Below are 12558 nucleotides of genomic sequence, written 5' to 3'. Positions count from 1 at the left end.
GCAAATATGCAAGCACATAAGGCAAACCAATTTTACCCAAAACATTTTTAGATGGGCGTCTATATTGAGCCAACGTGGTATCTGTGGTATCTTTTGTTAGACGCCATTATACAATTTATAGATTTAACCTGTATTAAAAAAAATAAATTGCAGAGCGTGTTTGATCTGTGCTTCACCTAATCCTCGAGGCAATTTACAACCAAACCTTGGTAAATTCCCTAGATCAACATATCAATTTCAAACAATCCATATGGTTTTTATTGAATAAAATAAAATCGAAGGTGAAAAATATTGTTTGGTTGTCATAAATGCTTTTTCAAGATGGGTTGAAATATTTCCTGCATAGCAACCAGATGGATTAACTAGCCAAAGCTTTGTATAAAGACATTATTCCAATGTACGGTATTCCCCAATCTGTATACAGTGGTACCTCGACATACGAGCAGTTTGAGATACGAGTAGAATTTTGTGCAAATTTATCTTGAGATATGAGACAAATTTTGATATACGAGCATACAGTGGACGCGAAAGGTTACTCGTAAAAACATCATGGGCACTGTATTTCTGGTTGAAACTACCTCGTGTAATGTCTTTGGTCGCAACTTTATGTAATGTCTCTACGAGCACTTTGTCAGTGTTTTTCCCCCCGTTAGTCAGTGTGAATGGTGAGTGGTACCTCGACCTACGAACATTTCGAGATACGAGTAAAATTTCGAGCAAATAATTTTCTCTAGACACAAGAAAAAATTATAGATACGAGAAAGCCAGATGGACAAGAGAGGCTGTTTATCATCGTAGCGCACTGTCTTTTTTGCTGCATCTCTTTCGTGTATAACAGATATCTACAAGTACTGGGTGGAGCATTGCATATTCCCGTGTTTTTTTCTCCCGTTAGTCGATGTATACTACAAAGTGAACAACAATGGATCCAAAGCAAATATGTGGAATGAAGAGTTGTGCAAAGAAAAGACGAACGTTGACAATCAATATTAAGCGTGAAAAATTGAAAAATATTAGAGTGGAGTACGTGTCACAGCTTGCTCAAGAGGAATATGTCAACTAAATGCACCATCCAGAAGCAGAAGGATGCAAGGATGCCTTCCAAAGGACTAACTATAATATCTATAACTATAATATAACTAGCTATAACTAACTATAATTCCAAAGGACTAACTATAACCCGGCGCAGTGACATTCAGGACGAGATGGAGAACCTTTTATTGCGGATAAAAGATAAACAGTTAGCAGGAGATAGCGTCACCGACCGAGTCAACTATATGTGATATAAGCCAGCGGAAATTCACATGGATTAATAACAAAGAAAGGATCTGAAAAGGGGGAGCCTTCAACACGTTAAGAACCCTTTGTGGATTATAGGATGTATTCTTTATACTTTTATTCAGTATAGTCACTAGGTTAGAATTTTAGATAGCCTAGTGGAAATTTCCCCCATGACACCTCTGAGTTAGAGGTGCGTCATATACCATTAGACGCCCATTTCTTCGTTCACCTCTTCCCGCCTAAAGTTTGTACCTAGGTCACATGTCCCTTTGTTAATAAAACTAGCTTAACTTTTGGGGGTAGCTAGGGATTCGAACTGTTCAGGCTGGGGGATGGACACATCTCCCAGTGCTGGCTACTCTGACCCCCTCCTTCTGGTGAAGTCTGGTAAATTCTCTCCACGACTCTGTGTGCTTCCTCTGATCCGAAGTTATTGAATGTATATGGATTAAACCCGACACCCTTTAAAGCGAGGCATGGCTGGTTCGAAGAATTGAAAAAAAGATCTGGAATAGACTCGGTTATTAGACATGGGGAAGCAGCAAGTTTCAATTCAAAAGCCAGGGTGGAATTTATCAACACATTTGCCTCGATTATCACCCAGGAAAGTTACATCCCCTAACAAGTGTTCAACTGCGACAAAACTGGTCTTGTTTGGAAGAAGATGCTCGGGCAGACGGACATTCATCATATAGGGCATAAACCTATCCTGGCAAAAACATGCTAGCGAAGTGGCAAGAGTTTTCTGATTTTGTAGAAAAGAGGCACCCTGACAGGCTGGCCAGTGGTCACGCGTTATCGTATTGTGAGGACATTTGTGCTCGCCATTTTCGAAATATTTTGAAGGGAAGGCAAAAACAGACAACCCTTGATATGTACCTTCTAAAAACTCCCGCTGAAAGTGGAGTCAACCCGGAAAAAAGGTAAAACTAATTAAAACAAAATTAGAATTCAGTTTTGTGTAGAGTTACATTAAACTTATGTATGAGTCTATCTGTATATGTTAATCCAAGTGAAATTAAATGTTCTGTTACGAGTGCATTGCCGTGGAAAGTCCCCCTCTCTTTCTGTCAGTCGCTCTCTCCACTCCGTGAAATACGTTTAATTTTAATATACTATTAAACACATTTTATTCCTATTAAACCACTAGTTGTGTGTTACTTTGTTAATAGATGGCGAATTAGAAGAAATAAAAAAAAATTCCATTCCAATATCTTGTTTTTGGTATTTTTTCAGAGGCTTAGAACTAATTTGTTTTTAATTCATTTCAATGGGAAACGTTCGTTCGGGTAACGAGAATATCGACATACGAGCCCAGTCCCGGAGAGAATTAAGTTCGTATCTCGAGGTACCACTGTATACTACTTGTTAGCAAGTGGTCGTGCATCATTTTCTGAATATTTTGTAAGGAATACAAAAGCAATCAACCTGAAAGTCAGGGAGGAGGCGGGCCAGATAGAACCAACCCGAGAGAAGAAAGGTATCAAAAGTCCCGCCCCCACCATGCTCCCCCGCTCCTTCACTCTCTCCTTCCGCGAAATCCATCTACTTTTAGTACTATTAAACCAGTAGTTATTTGTTACTTTGGTAACAGATGGCCAATTAGAACAAATTTAAAAAAAATCCAATATCCTGCTTTTGGTGTTTTTCCAGAGGGTTGGAACGGATTAATTTGTTTTTAGTTTATTTCTATGGAAAACGTTCATTTGAGTTACGAGGAAATCGACATACGTGCTCCGTCCTGGAACGAATTAAGCTCGTTTCTCTGTGTACCACTGTATAGCGATGATGGAACTCATTTTGTAAACAAGATAATTGAAAAAAATAGGTCAGATGTTTCAAGCTCCCTTACGAAATCATTGTTCCTATCATGCTCAATGAGCGTGATTGGTAGAACCGATGAATGGAACAATAAAGAACAGACGAAAGAATTGCATTGAAGAAACAAAGTCACTGGACACCTAGCATTGATCTAGTGAAATTACATATTAATGTAACAAGTACAACTGGGTTAACACCTTATGAAATTCAATTATTCACTACACAATGGGAATTAGTTGCTGAGGCAACTTTAGCATGCTACAAGAGAAAAAAATAGTGAAAAGGTGTGAACTAAAGTTACAAGAACAGGAACCAGACAAACCAGTGGTGGTGCCAAGTCGCCTGGCACCACCACTGGTTTGTCTGGTTCCTGGGTGCTCATCCGAAGCATAGAAAAGAAACACTGGCACGACTCCAAGTGGGAAGGTCCTTACTAAGTTCTGCTAACCAAAAATAGCAGAAAGAGGGACACGGATAAATCTTTCACATTGTAAGGTTATCTCCAGTGAAACGCTTCTAGAAGACAAAAAGTCTATAGAAAAATTAATAGGGGACTAATGCAACAGTTCGAAATGATTAACAGGACGAGTAAGATTAAGACAAGGGAGATTATCAAATGAAATGCCTACGAGAAAATGACTTCTCAGCATGCATACGGGATGACATTTCGGAGGCAATAAGTACTCAGACAATGATCTGGCTGCCACATAATGTTACTACTTCATTTACTAACCATTGGGAAAGAGTGTACATACTTGGAAACTTCTGCAGTGGGTCCTATAAATGCAACAAAAGCATCAGATTATGGTAAAGATTGTGTGGTATTTGACTGTTCAAGACAGACTGATTAAGCCTGAGACAGGTTCAGATCGGAAACCTTGGACTACATCAATCTGTGCAGATAAAATTAGACAATTGATCGAGATGATTCATGCAGTGATGGGGATACAAATTCATTAATGATCATGTGGAACAGATCCATATGTGAAATTTACTCTGAGTGTATGGGTTTCGGGAACAGATCCTTACTTTACCCTCGACATGTATTTTTCAATCATAATAACTGAACCTATTGAAGCGATGAGTCTGTTGGGAAAACAGACACTACTGTGGTTAAAGGGAAATCCAAAACAACTATGATATGTTTTTGGCTATAACAGGCATTTCACAAAAGAGAAATACCTGGTTATTGTTAATGGAAGATACAGCGAAAACTCTAAATTTTAGTTGCACAACATGTATGTCTCCGGGGTGAACACCATGATGCATGGTGGAGTGAGATGTTCGGCAAGTATAAAAAGTTGTTTTTTTATGCGATGGTTTCAATAGCTATTTGTTAGGTTCACCAATAGGTTCCCAAATGCACGCACAAATAAAGAGACAAAAAATCTTCTGGGTTTTCTTGCAAGAGAGAATCGAACCTTTAAGGTCTCTGCCCGGTTCGTTCTGGCGTCACACGCATCTTTTCCTTGTTTATTAGCTTCAAGGACCCTAATTACAATGGATGTCTCAGCTCTCAAGGGAGGGGTGGGAAACAGGAGTGAGACGTCAAATAGTCAAGGACCCTAGTTTCAATAGACTTCCTAGCTCTCAAAACAAATGAAGGTCATGTAAAGCCGAAGGTTCTTCTCCACATTCCAGCAGTCCAAGAGGATTCTACCTTCCTGTTGTCTAACCTGTCTTTGTCTAACTAAGGAGAAAAACATTTTCTTTGTTGCAAGCAGATTTACTATAATAACTTTTCTAATGTCAATAAGCTAAGTAAAGCAAAGCATTCTTCATTACGAGCAAATGTATAATAATGTAAGACAAATAACCCTAACAGTATTTTTATAGCCATACTGACTCTGTGTGGGTGTGATGCCTTTTAAGTTATCTGATCAAACCACTTATAACTGCAACGATTGCAATGTCTATTCAGACCATGATGATGATGACGAGTTTAACCATGTTCTTTCCATTCCAGACCCGGGCTGAGTAAGGTGATACGGATACATACTACTCTCCTCTGAGTGTAACTACGTTTGTTTTCATGAGAAGGAATTGATAAAATAAAGCCGTAAAAAGTTTTATTAAGGAAAAGGGGAATTACCAAACCGGAGGAAATTGTTGAGCTTATATGTGTCACTTATCAGTTATAAATTTGCTACCATATGTGGATGTTTTAACAGAGCTGAAGTATGCATACAGTATCCATTCACTTGCGGTGAAGTCTGTGAAGACAACAAACTGAGTGACTTCCAGCAACTCATGAGAGGCTGCAGAAGAGAGATCAACATTTTGGGAGGCCATCTTTATTGAGGAGAAGCGATTTCGGCAAATTATGTTATTCGAGGATTGTTTACGCCCTAAAAGACTGAGACTGTTCAATGGAAACCAGATGCTCTGATTGGGGGTTTACGCCAACACACATTATTATTCTATATTTGACACACCTATTCTTATTCTTTCACAATAAAAAAGGGACACAGCGCTCAAGGATTTGGAAGTAAAAATGAAGACAGAGTAACGCTGTTCCTTACCCTCAACAGAGCAAGAAAGTTTGTGTCATCTTTTCTTATGCTATCACAAGATGTCTCATTGGAAAACTGGATGATCTTTGTGCCTCTGTCTTTAGCTCTGTCTTCTCTCTCTGTCTCGCTGTCTGACCACCCCCAACCTTTCTTCATCTGTATCTCTCCATGTCTGTCTCACTTTCTCTCTGTCTCTTTCACCGTGACTTTTTTTCCAGACTAAGTCGGACTTGAGTGTAAGTTGTATCACGATCATATTCGGAGGGCCGAAACGGCAAACACACCGTTTTCTGTTTATTATGAGGGTCCGTTGTGTAAGGCAAGACTAAGGTACAGAGGGGAGAAGCGTAGAGGAGTCGTATTGTGTAGCGTGGAGGTCAACAGTTCTGTATAGGGATCCAAACAGGGTGCTTGATCATGGCTGTGGTCATAATCATCAACAGTGATCGTGGTCGGAATCCTGGTCGGAATCGTGGTCCTAGGGGAAAATAACGAGACCAGAGATGAGGCAAGATGAAAAAAGGAGGTACCGTGATAAGGTACTTAACAGTGAATGAATCAGACGATCCAACAACGTGGTCAAGCTCTGGGTGGCTTAAATAGTTCCTATATGTCTGATGAGCCGCCATTGCTAAGGCCCATCAGGAGCAGTGAATGAGTGGCAGGAGCAACCACCCACTTGTCTGGCCCTGGTCCTGACAGTTGCATTACCAAAATATGCACAATGACAGGGGGGAGGCATACATACATGGATACGTCACCTTTTTGGGGGAGTTTTATCTGATTAAATCCAAAACAAAGAACAGACGTCAGAGAAAATGTTCATTGTAGGATGATACGTTCATAAATAATTACCCTTCCAATATAATTATCAATCACTGCAGGTAGACATCTTATTTAAGTATTGACATTTAATTAAATAAATTCCATCACTGATAAGAACCTTACAAGGGTAGATACATCAAAGCGTCAAGACTTCCCCCTGATCTCCAAAGTATCTCCCCGAACAGTAAATCCCGTACGGCTTTAAAGCCATGAATAAAAACAATTACAAGGTTCCTGATAAATCCAACATGCAAAGCAAAAACAACATCTATAACTATAATAACAATCAAGGTATTTTAACAGTAACAAAAGAGGAAACTAAAAACAAACTTCATTTGGATTAAAACAATCACACCTTCATTTGACATAATAATTACATAACAATTACATAAAGAAGCCCGAAGTGTGTCACGATGTATGGACACTATGAGGGTGTTGCTGGACGTGGCTGATATCCCTATCTGTTGGTAGCCCGAGTCCTTGGCGAATCCTTGCTGCAAACCCAGATCAACAGTCCTCGGAGCCCAAGACTGGGTGACATGTCAGATAAACAGTCCTTGTGAGAGAACTTGATGACGGGTTCCGCTCCGAGCACTCTTCGAACAATTGGAAGAATGATTTAACAAAGAAATGATTAAATACACACAAATATATATAATAGTATTACAGAATAAACCCAACATAGGACCAATAAAACAACGTGATGTCTTGCTCGCCCCTGCTCAGGCATCTGCTGCCTCATGGTGCCTGTTACGACTCCCCCTGGGGTATGATATACCAGGGAGTCGCAACTATCACAGCAGACAGGGCCGGTCAAAGATGAGTTCGAACACACATTGCAAGTAGCCTTCAGTTATTTTTATTTACAATAAAGTCAATAAAACAGACTACGGGATAACATAGGGGAAGCACGAGATATTAAAGTGGCACCCTCAAATAAACACGGTAAAACCCCCTCCCAGACAGGTGTTCAAATGAACACCCACAAAATACAGGAAATAAGACCGAAGGATGCCACTGTTAAACTGATGTAATATAATCTAGACAGGGGAATAACTGTGTCTAAATGCACAAACTATATGTATACCCATGGTGTCTAAACTTATCTCAAGTCCCCCTATGCAACCCGAAATCATTAACAACACATACAAAATATAACAGGGAGTAACATACTCACAAGCCTGCAACTCAGCAAGGCATCAAGGACAAGGGCAAAGGCCAGGGCAAGGGCAAGGGGTGAACTGACAACTGAAAAGGCTTTAAATAAGGGCAGGAGGGATGATTGGGGAATTAATTACAGCCGTGTTGGCCTGGGCAGGGCTCTGTCACAGGGGTGGAGCCAGAGCTGCAGATAAGCACACACCTCCTACATAGTGTGTGTCCAGGCTGCCAGCCGTAACACCTCCCCCCTCAAGAGTCAACCTGTTGACGAAATCGAACCACCAACCTGCCTCAATCATTCAATCAATACACTCCTGTTAAAACTCTCCTAAACTTGAGATAGGGCATTATACATAATTTCTTCTGTGCCGGCTTCCATTTTTGCGCCGATATCCTCTTCTGCGCCAGCGTGCTCTACTGCGCCCCCTTTTGCGGCGGCCAGTCACGAGACAAGGAAGTGGTCGGTCCGGTGGGCGTCCGCGCCAGCCGATGACAAGGCGTGGCCGGTCTGGCGGGCGTCCGCGCCGGCCGGTGATGAGCCGTGGCCGATCTGGCGGGCGTCCATGCCAGCCAGAAACGAGACGAGGAAGTGGTCGGTCCGGTGGGCGTCCGCGCCAGCCGATGACAAGGCGTGGCCGGTCTGGCGGGCGTCCGCGCCGGCCGGTGATGAGCTGTGGCCGATCTGGCGGGCGTCCACGCCAGCCGAGGACAAGGTGTGGCCGGTCTGGCGGGCGTCCGCGCCGGCCGGTAATGAGCTGTGGCCGATCTGGCGGGCGTCCACGCCAGCCAGAAATGAGACGAGGAAGTGGTTGGTCCGGCGGGCGTCCGCGCTGGTCCTTTAAGTCTTGGCCAAGCCCCCTTCCTTTAGGAGACACTAGAATTTTAGAACGGTCAGGCACCTTACCCTGGTTGTTCGGAGGGTCGCCAACTCCCTCGTCCAGGGGTGCCAGAGCTTTGCCGCTCTTGCAGTCGCCGGCACCATCATCCAGGGGCGCCGGAGCATTGCTACCACTTCTGGGCGGGCAGTCGCTGGCCAGAACGGTGCTTGGCAGAACAGTGCTAGAAAGAACTGTGCCTGGAAGGCCGGGCGGCACCGGAAGCCTGGTTAGTGGCTTCGGCACGGGTGCGACTGGCGGCCCCAGGGGCGACAGGAGTACTTTGCGTGGCCTCGGCACCGGAACTTGGGGTGCTTTCTGCAGGCTGATCTCCGCGGCGGGCATTTTCTTCATGCATTGTGCTATTTTATTTCTTTCTTCTTCGAATGCATTTTCCTTTTCAAGCCACTCTTGCTCCAATTTTTCCCTTTCTAAATTGTCCTGCTCCAAAATATTTTCTCTTTCAATCAGTTCTTTTTCTTTTCGCTCTGCTTCCAAGGCCTTTTCTCTTTCTAGTCTATCTTGCTCTAAGGCCTTTTCTCTTTCTAGTCGATCTTGCTCCAAGGCTTTTTCTTTCTCTTGCCTCTTAAATTCCAAAACTCTTTCTTTCTCAAGCCGTTTTTGCTCAAGACGTGCTTTCTCTAGACATGCTTTCTCTAGACATGCTTTCTCTAGACATGCTTTCTCTAGACATGCTTTCTCTAGACATGCTTTCTCTAGACGTGCAAGCTCCAAAGCTTTTTCTCTCTCTTGCCTCTTAAATTCCAAAACTCTTTCTTTCTCAAGCCGTTCTTGCTCAAGACGTGCTTTCTCTAGACGTGCAAACTCCAAAGCTTTTTCTTTTGCAAGCCATTCTTGAGCTACACGTGCTTTCTCTACACGCTCAAGCTCCAAAGCTTTTTCTTTCTCATGGCCAAACTCAGCCACGGCCTGTCCAGGCTTTAATTTGTGATTTCTGAACTTTTGGCGGTACGCCTCAGGCACCAGTTCGTAAACGCGCAACACTGCTGCTTTTACCTTATCATATACCAACCCGTCTTCTATCGACAGTGTACTCAAAGCTTTGAGGCCTTTCCCTGACAGTTTCCTTTGTAAGACTAGAGCCCAGCCTTCTTCTGGCCATTTATGGGACAGTGCTATCCGTTCAAACGCACTAAACCACGCCTCGACGTCCGTCTCACGGAAAGGCGGTACAAGCGGAAGGCTTTCACTAACTTTAAACCCCCTACTTTCTACCATTTTAAAACTCTTTGAGAGTTCAATGTCCAGCCTTTTTAGTTCAATCTCCATTTTCTTGAGGGCCAGCTGATGAGCATACTCCCTATCCCTAGCCTCATATTGCATACGTAATATCTTTAGAGCAATGGGGGCATTTTCCCCAATAGATACAGCACCATATCCCTCTGGTTTTCCTTTTAAACAAGCCCTGGGATTTATAACTAGAGCCTTTACATTCAAGGTGACACCATCCCTGCCTACCTCATCTTTCTCCATCCTGCCTGATTCCTCAGAATCGACTAGAGACTGAGAGGAAACACCCGCAGATGCTCCTCCTGTGGCTTCTAAGTACTGCGCTGCTATTAATATATGGATAACCTCCTGCTTCAATTCAGCTAGCCTGGTAGTCCTGGACAGAGTGAACCCTAGATGAGCGGCAAGACCTAACAGATCTCTCCTCTTACATTGGTCAACCTGATCTACAGTGCCAAGTTAAAAAAAGGAACTCTTCCGCATCAAAGTCCATCCTGCTAGTTACAGCACTACACTAGACTGAATGATAGCTATTAAATGTGTCTACCTTAACACTGCTTGCCCAGCCTTCACCGGCCTACTGCACATGCAGTCCGTACCACCAATGACCAAACTGCTGCTGTGATAACCAATCTTAATGATATCCCGGACGAGCCCCCACTTGTTACGACTCCCCCTGGGGTATGATATACCAGGGAGTCGCAACTATCACAGCAGACAGGTTCGGTCAAAGATGAGTTCGAACACACATTGCAAGTAGCCTTCAGTTATTTTTATTTACAATAAAGTCAATAAAACAGACTACGGGATAACATAGGGGAAGCACGAGATATTAAAGTGGCACCCTCAAATAAACACGGTAAAACCCCCTCCCAGACAGGTGTTCAAATGAACACCCACAAAATACAGGAAATAAAACCGAAGGATGCCACTGTTAAACTGATGTAATATAATCTAGACAGGGGAATAACTGTGTCTAAATGCACAAACTATATGTATACCCATGGTGTCTAAACTTATCTCAAGTCCCCCTATGCAACCCAAAATCATTAACAACACATACAAAATATAACAGGGAGTAACATACTCACAAGCCTGCAACTCAGCAAGGCATCAAGGACAAGGGCAAAGGCCAGGGCAAGGGCAAGGGGTGAACTGACAACTGAAAAGGCTTTAAATAAGGGCAGGAGGGATGATTGGGGAATTAATTACAGCCGTGTTGGCCTGGGCAGGGCTCTGTCACAGGGGTGGAGCCAGAGCTGCAGATAAGCACACACCTCCTACATAGTGTGTGTCCAGGCTGCCAGCCGTAACAGTGCCGTTTTAAAGATCTACACTGGTCACAAAAACTACCACTTTAACAAATGATATCATCCTAAAATAAGAGTGAAATGACAGGCTACTCTATTTTTTTCAAAAACTTAATTTGATCAATTCAAAATGCTTTTCAGCATCTATTGTCATGTCACCGCATGTTCCTAATGATAAATCGGATGGCGTCTTGTGGCATTTCCTCCTAGATCTGTGTGAGGGCATACCTGAGCTGTTGTATATAGTCTGAGGAGCAAATTGACGGCACATAGGGGACTGAAATTAAATTCCCACAGTTGTACTATTGTTTCAATTCCTTCATTCTCCAGATACTACCTGCATACACTTGCCACGTGAGGCCCATTGTCGTGCATTAGGAGGAAGAAGAAACATCAGTCAAAGAAACATTTCCCAGGCAGGAGATTGCCTGTGCGTCCCTCCATTGATATGCCTCCCAACACAATCACTGACCCACCACCAAACCTTTCATGTTGAATGACGTTGCACCAAGTATAATGTTCTCCTTTTGTCTTTTCCAGGTTATTTCACGTCAATCATAGGTGCTCATGGTGTAGTTGCTCTCGTCAGTGAAAAGTACTGTATTTTCATGTATATGACGCACCCCGTTTAAAGGCGCAGTGTCAGTAACTAGTGCTTATCTGTATTTGACACAAACAAGACGTTGCGTCTTGTGTGTGTCAAATACAGATATAGCATGCAGCCAGGCATGGCAAAACATACACCAGCTTAAACATACGGACATTTTTAAAAGGCAACGGAAGCAAAACTGAGTTCGGTTGTACTTTATTTAGCCATTTTACAATGTACTCACGTTTTTTAAGCCATCATCACCCACAAATCCATCAAAGTCCTCATTTTCTGTGTCCGAATTGAACAATTGTCCAAATGATTCATCAAAAAGGCCGGGTTCCCTTTCTTCGTTGTGAGAGTCACTCACATGGCTCGACATAATGGTGCCGGCTTTGACAACAGCGACAGTCCACCCGCAAATAGTGGCATAACTAGCCTGCCACCCTTCGTAAAGCTGTGTTCGCCACCTATCATCCTTTGTTCACATGCCCCACACAACTTTGCACGCAAGTTACACCGGAGTGCAAGTTCCACCGCCTGGAACCATGTACTTAAAAAAAAATAAAAATGAAAACTGCAGCTTACCTTCTAATACGGTAATTACTGTTGACAATACATTGCCATTTGAAATCCCTAATCTTGTCTTCAATGTCAGATGAAGAATTTAATTGAGCATCTGTATAAAAACTGTCAAATGTAAGTAAATAAGATACAAATATAGCTTTTTTTCTCAGAAAAGAGTCAATGACTACTGATTGTAGTTTTAACTAATGGTGTGTCTGGCCATTAACAGTAATATCTTGAGATACGATCTTAACGCGTTCCATGTCAATTTACTCGCATCTCAAATCAATTTTTTTCCCCATAGGAATGAACTAAATACAAAATAATACGTTCCCACCCTCCGCAAAACACCAAAAAACAGGATA

Source organism: Stigmatopora nigra, chromosome 6 (genome assembly GCF_051989575.1).
Source record: "Stigmatopora nigra isolate UIUO_SnigA chromosome 6, RoL_Snig_1.1, whole genome shotgun sequence".
Lineage (NCBI taxonomy): Eukaryota > Metazoa > Chordata > Actinopteri > Syngnathiformes > Syngnathidae > Stigmatopora > Stigmatopora nigra.
Note: the sequence above shows the minus strand (reverse complement) of the source record.